General features: G+C 27.4%; 1 long non-coding RNA gene across 1 annotated transcript; it reads right to left on the bottom strand.

Annotated features, from left to right (window-relative positions):
- Positions 1–3,154: 3,154 nt before the first annotated feature.
- LOC136081587 (uncharacterized) lies at positions 3,155–6,483 on the bottom strand. Its single transcript, XR_010638926.1, has 5 exons — positions 5,694–6,483; positions 4,709–5,608; positions 3,914–4,058; positions 3,568–3,621; positions 3,155–3,482 (listed from the first exon to the last, which is right to left on the bottom strand). It is a non-coding gene; the product is annotated as an uncharacterized LOC136081587 (long non-coding RNA).
- Positions 6,484–11,919: the final 5,436 nt, after the last annotated feature.

Below are 11,919 nucleotides of genomic sequence, written 5' to 3'. Positions count from 1 at the left end.
ACCTCTCCTCAATGGCAAAAGTTTTCCACAAGGCTGACTGAGTCTAGTAGTGCCATTTGGAGATGCGCTTTTGGATGCTAAGACTGCTGCAGCCACTTGCTCCGCACCTACGGGATCATCTGAGGCCATTCTTCTCAGGTTTTCATGGCGAGTTTCAATGGTGCAGTTGTGAAGAAGTCCTCGGCCAATAATTGACAAGCACTTTGTGCAGCGCTATTCAGAACTCTGAGAAATTTGCTTTGGAATTTTTCCCTCGGATTCTTTGACTTTGTCAAACGGATGCTTCTCCTTTCCTTTGATCTTGGCAATTTGGCATAAAAGGCACTCACGAACTGACGAAACTCTGGTTGTGGGTTTGATAGAAATTGACTTGAAGTCAAAAAGTTTAGACACATGATTGACTTTTCCAGCACAAAGTTTTCCAATTTGAGATCTGCATGAAACACAAGTAGCCAAAGGCACTCTCTCATCACTGAAATCTATGTTTGTTTGAATCAGTTGAAGAATTTTCAACTTATAGTTTTCAGTCAACTCTTGATCACTCTTTTTCATGCATATAACAAAAACAGATTTTCTGCAATCTTCATGAGTTTTTGCAAATGTAGGCATCTTTAAATTTATTTAAAAAGCGCTCACTGTGTTTACACTTTGCTTTCTTCTTTGAATAATTACTGCCATTTCCCAAAAAAATTATTGGCCAGTAATTTTTTAACCGAGGGGCAAAGTTCGAACTTGAGAATTTATCTTGATACATCGGAACAGCAATAAGGGTATATGTATGTATATGTATGTATATATATATGTGTGTATGTATATGAGTATGGGTGTGTATATGTGTGTATGTGTGTGTATATGTATATATCTGTGTGTATATGTGTATATATATATATATATATATATATATATATATATATATATATATATATATATATATGTATATATATGTATATATATATATATATATATATATATATATATATACATATATATCATATATATATATATATATATATATATATATATATATATATGAAGATACTATATATATGTATATATATATAGTATCATCCGAATATAAATTAATTTTATGTTTTCATTTTTCATGTTTTCTTTTTATGCTGTTGGTTTTGGTTTTCTTGAATGATTTATTAAAATTTTACTTTAATGATTAACTTTGAAATTTGAATATATATAGCATTGCATGACCGTAAGTTAATCTTCATGTTATTGAGAATAAATTACTTCCTTAACTTTTATTAAAAACAACTTTGAAAGACTTTAACTATTTTGCATTTTATATAAACTTCTTTGAAACATTTTGCTTTTTTCTCTCATTTTTAATTTTTAATTTTAGTACAATGTATTTATATAAATGTCTAGAAAAAACAAGGGACATGGTGATAAGGCAAATCTGTCTTCTTCTCGTCCTTGCCATTTTTATATATATTATAAAACACGGAACTTGTAAATATTTGTACGGCTAAATAAAAGGAAAAAAAAAAAAAAAAAGCTTGTGATTGTGATTACGATGTGACTATTCTAAGTTAAGCACGACAAAAAAAATTTGGTCGGTATTCATTTAATAGACATTTATTTAAAGTTTTTAGTAAGGGATTGGCATGAGTGAATTTTTTTAAATTATAAATTAATCTTGATGAACGTTTGGAGTATGGATGTTCATACGTTTTAATAAGCGAATTCAAACTTTTGTATTTCTATCACACTGTCGTAATGCCGCCGAGAGCCATTACGCCGCCTGAGACAGCAAGGCTGATTGGCGCTCTTATTTATCAAAATTTCCCTATATTATAAATGAAGTCTTTTGGCACTTCTTGGATATCTGCCGCCTGGGACAAACTTTCCCTTTCACCCCTCCCCCTCCACCTTCTCTTTGCGGCCCTGAATATAGGTCAAAAAACTATATTCGTAACCATAAGCGTATTTGTAAATCATTCAAAAGTACAAAAAGTAATTGATACAAATCATATTAAAAAAGTTTACTAAGAGATAAAGAAAAAAATTTTTATTTCAATTTAAGGATTCTGATAAATCTAAAGTAAGTATAAAAAAGTAAAGGCACATGCAAGATTTTGCTAAATTGCATCTTAACAAACCAAATTTATTTTGGGACACTATTCGGTGTCTGACAAGTTAAAATTTAAGTTCATAAATGTTAAAGATCTAAAAGAATATGGCACCTTTAGACCAGCTTGTAAAAAGCTGCAAAATAAACTACAGTAAAGCACGGAGCATGATCCCCTATATCATAAGCATGGAGGGTTACTTATGATGTAGGGGATCCTCCATAAATTACACAACGCTAAACTTCACTAATAAACAAAACAAAAAAGATCAAAAGTTTTCCCTCGCAGAGCCTTTAGTTAAATTAAAAATTAAAATAACATAAGTTTAATGAAAATTGCTGCGTAAAAGAGCTTTAGATCTCCTACTTTTTTTCTTTTTTTTTTTTGTAAATTTAGCGTTACGTAATTTATGTACGATCACTAAAGCTTGTTGTTCATTTTTGAGTGTCGAAAATATTGACGAATTCTAAATGACGTAGTTGCTTATGTTAGTATTTCGGACAAAAATTTCAATAATAGTGTTTCTAAAATTGATTTAGGTTGCACTTTTTTCATTAAGTCTTTATTTCATTAAACATTCCAAAATATGAATTAAGTATAGTTTATTTGTAATTTAAGAAAAATTTCATTATGAAAATTCCATTTGTTTTAGACAAAATATTTGTCTTCAAGAGTTGAATTTTATCAGAAATCAAAGTAACATTTAAATCTTTTTTTCAGGTAAAATTTCACTACTTGCATGTTTACCAAGGTAAACATTGCTGATTTGAACTAGGGACATCGACTGAACCCAGTAGGCACAGCGACGTGACAAAAACGTGAATTTCACGTTATTTTGGCACGTGACATTTAGGTGACTTTTTGGTCCCCATGAAATGACCAATTCACGTGATTTATGGACGTGCTTTTCACGTTGCTTTTGGCACGTGATATTTAGGTGACTTTTTGGTCCCTATGAACTGTCTAAAAGACGTGCTTTTTACGTTAATTTTGGCACGTAATATTTAAGCAAAAACTATGCTTTATAAAAACGAAGTGTTTGGATTCGTGTAAAGAAAAAAAACTCATCGTCGAGGAAATATTTAATACCTATTAAATTACATGGTTTTATTAGTCAGTTTATTAGTTCTTGACATAAACATTTTGAATTTGTAATAAAAGCTGCACTTTTGTTAAAATATCCTCCTTATATCCAATAAGTAATAAGTACAAAGTCATAGATCTGCCAACTTACAAAGAGCACGCTTCGATCCACAAAGAGCGCACTTCAAACTTAATCTAACGAACAAGTCGATATATTCTCCCATAAAAGCACGCTTCAAACATAATCTAACGAATCAGTCGATATTTTCTCCTATAAGAGTACGCATCAAACTTTATCTAATGAATCAGATTTAGCTGAAAAGAAACAAATAAAATCTTAAATAATAATATGATTATTTATTAATTATCTTAAATTGCAAACTTTTAAAACAAATCTTACTTGGTAAGTTGCCAACCATTTTGGCAACAAGATTTTCTAGTTGTTTTCTTTTATCTAAATCATTAAATAATTTTAAGAAAACAATACTACATACAATGTAGAAAAATAAAAAAAAGTCATTTGCCTTCTCATTTTTTACTCTTATTGCTAAAAAATAAATAAGGATTTAATAAAAAAAGACATAACAAAAAAGTCGACAAATAAATAAAAAAAGAAGTACAAAATAATAAATACAAGTCTAAAAAAATATTGTTTATCTATATATATCTACATCTAATATCTGTCCATAGATAAATATATAAAGTTAATAACTGATGCGCGTGATTAGAAAAAGACCTGTACTCACCTTATGGGATAACATCTGATTAAATAATTTGTTTTCTTTGTTTTCCATCTTCTTATATTTGCACTTGTTTCTGCATTAACTTGTTCATACATTAACTCACTAGATGCAAAGGTGACTGCCCATGAAGTTACTTTAAATGAGTAATCTACAAAGTTTTGAACATTAAATGTAGTTTTAGAATGCACACAGAAAAATTATAACAATTTTTAAAAATGTAATAGTTACCACATAACCACACAACATTATAGTGGGGATTTTATATCATGATTTTCCTACCCATGGTGAGATTTTTATCTTGAGGCTCCTTTTGCTGTGGAAACATTCCCACGGCTAAGGAGCCTCATCTACCCCTAATTATATATAATATATTAAGTATAAAACTAAAAGTATGTATAATAAAGTATTGTCAAATTAGGTAACCAATAAATAACGAGTGCTGAAAATTCAACTTAGAATTAAGTTGCATTCTCCAACAAGATATGAACTAAATTAAATTCTTGCTACAGGGTGCAATCACAAAAAAAGACGAAGAGAGGGAAAAGTGAATTTTCTCAAACTTTAAAAGTTAAAAGGTTATTGTGTCTTACTACAGAATGATATTCCTAGGCAATAACATAACAAAACCATTGGATCTTCCTAGTCAATAATACTTTATACAGAACTTATCATTTATCATGTAGTTTAATAAATTTAATATTAAATAAGGTATAATAACTTATTTATTATTAAATTAATTACATCGACAAATTTGACAGTCTAAAATATTATATAATAGGGTAGAAAAAAAAAGTATACCTTGTATTAGGGTTTGATCTTTTGCATGTTGCAATATGAGAATTATCTACCATAACGTTACACGATTTTGAACTAAGCTTTGTAATATATTTATTAAACCTAATTTGATAAAACTTAGATATAAAATTATATAATATGTTTAGATAAAATATTATATATGTGACATTTTATTTTTGTCAAAAATGCATTGCGACGTTATAAGATATCTTATACCCTAATACTTTTTTTATTAATTATTATAAAACTACAATGCAAAATAATTATATTATTATAAAAGTAAAATAAAAAGTAATTACAATAATGAATATATAAACTACATATTTCATATGATCATTATATTTAAAAAATCCGGAAAATTGTTTGCGGAAAATATCCTGAAAAAATTAAGAATATTTTTCCCATCATTTTTCCCTCTATTTTGCATTCAGTCAAGTTATTTCTCAATTTTTTAAAAACTTTTTTTAATTTTTGTATAAATGATGACTAAAACAACATAAAAACAAATAGATGACAATAATATATACTTTAACTTGCATATATGGAAAACTTTTCAGATATTTGGAAAAAGATAAATTTAAAAAAAAAATATGCGGTATTCCGGGAATATCCCAAATAATCTATGAAACTAAATTATAAAAAAATAGTAAATAAAATAAAGAATATCTTTCCAAGTTTCTAATCACAGGTTTTTATTGTGAATAAAAAAAGTTCCAAAATACACAATATTTTGGCAACGTAACTTTCACGTTTCAATCAAGTAAAATTGTCACCTGGACAAGGTCACCTATAATATACATGATTGAAACGTGAAGAAGGAAACTAGGTAAGAGCACGCATCAAACTTTATCTAATGAATAAGTCAATATTTTCTCCAATAGTAGCTTGCGACACCAAATTTAGCTAAAAAGAAACATATAAAAACTTAAACAATAATATGATTATTAAATAATCATCTTAAATCACAAGTTTTTAACACAAATCTTACATGGTGAGTCATCAACTGTTTTGGCAATAAGATTTTCTGGTGTTGCTATTTCTTTGAATCATAAAACAATTTTTAAAAAAGGAATGCTATACTTGAGAGAAACTTGCTTTACATATTGGAAGGTCGTCAACATTGAAAGATAAGTATAATGCAGCTTCAAATACAATAGCATCATAATCATCTTTTTGTGGGGAAAACATCGAACAAATCCGCGTTAATAACCAGTTTTATATTGTACATAATAACAATAGTAATAAAAGTCATATAATATATATAATAATAATTTCATATAATTCAAATATATATATTATTCATATAATATTTAAATAATATAAAAAAATGAAATAAATAAGTATTAACCTTTTTAAACAAGTAAAGCACCAGATCAAGATGTCATATATTACAAAAAGATAAAGTATTTAATAATAATACATACATATATCAATAATAAATAACATAACACATTTGTTAATTGATATTATCTTGGATAAATCCTTTAACCTTGTTGATAAAAACCAAATAAAGAAAGAAAATTTATTTTTGGTTTTTATCTAAACGACTCTTGAGCAATAATGTATGCAGAAGTTCTAGGGACATTATTATTGCTCAAGAATCAAGAATAAGTTCTGCTAGAACTTATAATTTGTCCATGTTTAATAATTAAATAAGTTACATGGACAAATTATATTTTAATTTGATATTAAATTTGTCATAACTTATTTTGTACTAAATTAAGTAAGCAAAATGGACAAATTCGCCAGTCTAAAATATTATATCATAAAGTAGAAAAAAATGCATACCTTGTATTTGAGTTTAATCTTATTTGTGTGGCAAATGGCTTGGTACTAATTTATTTAACTTATTTTGATATTACAACTTAAAATATATTGTACTTTTTAGTTCTGTTTTAAATGCATTGCGTTATAAGATATTATAAAGACCTAATTTTTTTTTTTTTTAATTATGATAATGCTACAATAAAAATTAATTATATTATCATAACAGTAAATAATTATAACTACTATATTGAATACAAAAACTATACTATAAAAAAATAATTAATATAATAACAAATATTATTTCACATTTCTTATGCCAGGTTTTTATTGAGAATAAAAGAAGTTCCGAAAGACGCGATATTTTGGCACGTAAATTTCACGTAACTTTCACGTAAAATAGTAACCTGGACGAAGTCACCTAAAATACACGTGATTGAAACGTGAATAAGACGTTGCGTGCCTACTGGGAAGGTTTCGGATTTGGCAGACATTTTATTAAAAGTAAAGTATTTTAATACTTATTTATAAATAGATTAAAAATATTTATTAATTTAATATTAACTAATTTAATTAAAAAAAAAAGTATTTAACTAAATTGTCAAATAATTGTTTATAAATATACGCGTACAAATAAGAAAAAAAGTGTTACACGCGTACAAATAATGTCCAAACTAACTAAATATAGCGTAGAGTAATTGATGAGCGATACGTTTTATTAATTTGATGACAAAGAATTGGCAACAAATGCAAAATTACGAAAAAAGACATAACAACAACAACAACAACAACAACACAACAACAACAACAACAACAACAACAACAACAACAACAACAACAACAACAACAACAAATTTAATTACAATAGTTTATGATATTATACGAAAATATTTCAGCTTCGTAAACATTTTAACTTATCTTAAATACTTGAAACTTTATATTCCATAATCGAACTTTTTAACTATCTTATTATATATACTTTCTTTACTTAATATTTTTTCCCTTGAAAAAATACGTTTTCCATCAGGGGCAGACTGGCCAGGGCGGAAAGGCCGGTCAATATAGGGGGATCTAAATTTAAATTATAAATTTTTGATATTATGGTATATTGGCTGCCTATCATGCAGTATAGTCTATTATTTTAGTTTCATATCCGGTATAATCAATAATCATATAATAATATGAATTATGTTGCTTTAGAATCATACTTACTTCTCATATATTTATCCATTATTTTTAAAATTGTTGGTCCAACTTCAAGATATCTCCAAACAAAAGGTTCAGATTTATTAATTGCATGGAATATGATCGGGTCTATTAAGTCAGAAATTTCAAAAATAGATTTTAAAAGTGTTTATAACGAAGCTTACTAATTTTTGAAGAAAATTAACAAACAATTTTCCAATTACACCTTCCTGAAGACATCGTTGTTGAAGACCAATGCCAACCTCTAGAGTATGTAGAAAAAAAAGATAATGTGATGAAATATGTGAAGACCAAGTTGTAACTAACCTAAAAGAAAAAGTAGAAACTTTTAGAGTAATAATTGATCAAATATTAAGCAGCCGTGATCAAAGGTTTTCAAACAATAGGAATTTAATTGCAGTTATCCAGAACTATAACGTTGTTGAAAATATACCAGATGATACTTTAATATATTAAAAATGGAGTTATACAATTTTTCTATAATTTATCCAAATTTAACAACGTCAGTTATGGATAGAACTAAATATATATATATAAAAATATTACCATCAGTAAGAAGTCTTGTGATCATCATCAGAAGCTAGTCATGGAGAAAACATAATCTCTGATGTTTTTCGTAAGTCAAATTTAAATTAATTAACTTTGTTTTGCTTGAATTAATTTATATCTAATTTGTTCATTGATTTCAGATAATACAACTAAATGCAAATTATCAGAATTTGATGAAATCCATAGTAAGCAGAGCTGTTTAACGTGTGTAAATAAAGTACTCTGTTCTCTAAACAGGCATGTTTCTGCTTACAGTAATTTATGCAAGGCATATAAATATATTTTTTCTTCGTTCCTATTTATGTCAAGAAAACTTAGAAGCACAAATTGTTATGTCAGTAAAGAGACAACTATTAGAAGACATAGACATATCTGAAGTTGTAGAGTTTCAGTTTAATGTATAAAATTTTATCCTAAACTGATATTATATGTTGTTCTTTAATAAAAAATTGTTAACTTTTTTTTTCACCTACTTACATTGATTTATTTTCCTCATATTTAAGTAATAATTAAATTATTTTACTATTTGCTTATACAAGGAATTATCATTTATTTTATATTATTTACAACAGCATAAGCATAAACATAGTTAATAATAAATAGAGCTAAAAATATTACTAATAATACTATTCAGGTGGGTAAACAATATTTAAATTAAAAAAAAAAGGGAAACTTACATGTTTTTTTAGTAGGAGGGGGAAGCGCGACAGCATTGCTATATTTACACCTATGATAATAAAGATATTATTATTATACTTTTGGTCCGCTATATTTCATCTCCACCTGGGCTGATATACTCCCAGTCCGCCCCTATTTGCCATTTGCAAAGTCATTATTTAAATCTTTTTTTTTTTTTTTTTTTTTTTTTTTTTTTTTTTTCTTTCTCTGTTTTAATATAATATAAGATTTTACAACTTCGTAATATAAAATTTCAATAAATAAAATAAGTAAAACAGATAGGGGCTCAAAGAAGATGAGGATGACAGTACGTTATCGCAATCTTTTCATAGAGCCCCTATAACAAGATTTCAAAAAAATATCGTAATATGTTAATGCGTAATAAAATTTCAATAAAATATCGTAATAAAACGCGTAATTCGCTAATAAAATTGATAAGCAACCAACAAAAGTAGAAATAAAACAAAAACAGATTTATGAGAAATTATTCAAAGTATGATTAACCAAAAACATTTCTTATATTTTAAAAATTTCTTTTTTTGTTAAAAACTTGAAGGAACTTAACGAATTTACCGTGCCTTTGAATCCTTTTTGAAAAGTATTCCATACTTTTGGACCTCGATATAGAATGCTGTACTCTGAATATTTGTTTATTATCCGAGGCAGTTTATATGTGTTGGACATATTCGCTCTAAGATTATAGCTATCATTTTTATTTATTTTAAACTTGTTATTAAAGCTTATAGGAGAGATATTGTGATTATAACGATACATGAAAATTAAATGCTGGTAGATATTAATTTCAAACACATTCATCATTTTCATATCTTTCATTAAGGGCTTAGCGTGTTCACGCCTATTTTTTGAGTAAATGATTCTGCAGGCATGTTTTTGTAGACTATAAATTTTTTTAATCTTTGCCGCTTGAGTACTTGCCCATGAAATGTTTGCATAGCTGATGAAGCTATGAATTAGCCCAAAGTAGATTAATTTAAGACTATTTTTATTGACGTAGGAGCGAACTCGATACATCAAACCTATTATTTTGGTGATTTTTGACTGGATATATATTATATGTGGAAGCCAGGATAATTTTTCATCAACAATGATTCCTAAGAATTTTATATTGGATTGCTTATTTACTAGTTTATCATTTAGAGATAGGTTAGGCAACTTGAGAGGAAGATTTTCTTCTTGTGTTTTTTTGTGAAATAGTATATACTTTGTTTTCTCAGCGTTAAGTGAGAGTTTGTTTGCCTTAAACCAGTTGTTTACTTTACACAGTTCAATATTCATGTCTGCATATAATTTCTTGATATCATTGTTGGTGAGAAATAAGTTTGTGTCATCTGCAAACATGACCGAGTTCATTTTTAAAGATGCATTACAAAAGTCATTTATATATATTAGAAAAAGAAGTGGACCAAGAATCGATCCTTGCGGGACTCCACATATGACATTTAATACTCCAGATTGGACATTATTTACATATTGTTTTCTGTTTGTAAGATAGCTTTTAATCCAATAATAACTTTTATTTATTATTCCGTAGTGCCTTAATTTATCTAATAGAATGCAATGGTCCACTGTATCGAATGCTTTTGATAAATCAAGAAACACTCCTAAAGTAAATTTATTATTTTCAAAACCATTAGTTATTTGATTTACTATTTCAATGATTGCATGCTCTGTAGAGAGATTTTTTTGAAAGCCAAACTGATTTGGGTAAAAAAAATTGTTTTTAATGAAGTAATCATAGATTCTATTATAAACTACACGTTCGAAGAAATCTGTTTTCTGTTATAACTACCAATTAATTTTTAAACAAGTTTTTGTTTTTTTATTTTTTTAATATGAATTATGATAATTTTAATATGAATTATTATTATTTTACAATGAATTATTAGTGCGGCCGTGGCGCAGTGCTTAGAACGCTTGCTTTATAAGCAGGAGATCCAGGTTCGAAACGAGCTCTGGGCATATTCTCGCGTCACGGTAAGGAAAGAGGCGTGAACTTCCTGGTTAAATGCACTTCCGCGGTGCTCTGTGACAAGACCGTTAGGACTTTTTGGGGCACCTAATATAAAAAGCCGGGCCCCTTTATATGCGAGATCTTATTGGATACCTTATAGGGCTTTTTGGGTTTTGGTCAAAAAAGCCCTATAATAAATCCGATACTGACTATACCCATCATATTTAAACCCCCACGAAGAATATAAGCACAGTTTTTTTTACCGCAAAAACTCATTATTAACAAATTTATAACAAGCAAAATAAATATATGTCAAGAATTTAACAAATGTTTTGTTAATCTAGGCCCCTCTCTATTTCTTATAATGTTGTGCAACCAATTAAAACATTAAATTGACTTTTGGGAGAGAAACCAACTACTATTTTAGATAATGAAAATATACTTTAACTTGGTAATATAATTACTAAACTTAAAAATGAGTTATGTTGATATGAAAATCATTACAGTAAATCTAGCTATTGTTACGGACAGCAATTAGTAAACCTCTATTTTAATTTAATAAAGAAATATTAAATGAAGATATCATTTGAAACCATTACATTCCCTGAAAAACTTAATTTAGCCAAGATTTAGCCAAACCCTGTTTTGAAAAAAGGTGATTTTAGTAATGTATTGAACTATCCCTACCTAAACTCCTATTTCTTTTTCAGTATTTTTAAAAATATTTGAGAGAATAAATTTTAATAGCTGATATATATACCGTAAAAACCCCTAATTCCGGATGTAACCTAATTCCGGATGGTTTTAGTAAAAAGTTTCATAACTCCCTTAATATAATGAATTTATGAACAATTTTTTTTTTAATTAATAAACGTCTTTACCAGACAAATCGAAAAATATAAAAAAAAATTAATGCAATCATGAAATATTCCAATTTGAAATCTCTCATAACTAAAAAAACAAAAAAAAGGAAAAAAATAACTTTGACTTGCAACAAAAAAAATAAAAAAGTAAAAACACTATCTTGTGCAGAATTTTATGCTGA

This window comes from Hydra vulgaris, chromosome 06 (genome assembly GCF_038396675.1).
Source record: "Hydra vulgaris chromosome 06, alternate assembly HydraT2T_AEP".
Taxonomy (NCBI): Eukaryota; Metazoa; Cnidaria; class Hydrozoa; order Anthoathecata; family Hydridae; genus Hydra; species Hydra vulgaris.
The sequence above is the reverse complement of the archived record's forward strand: the minus strand, read 5'-3'. Positions and strand labels throughout refer to the sequence as shown.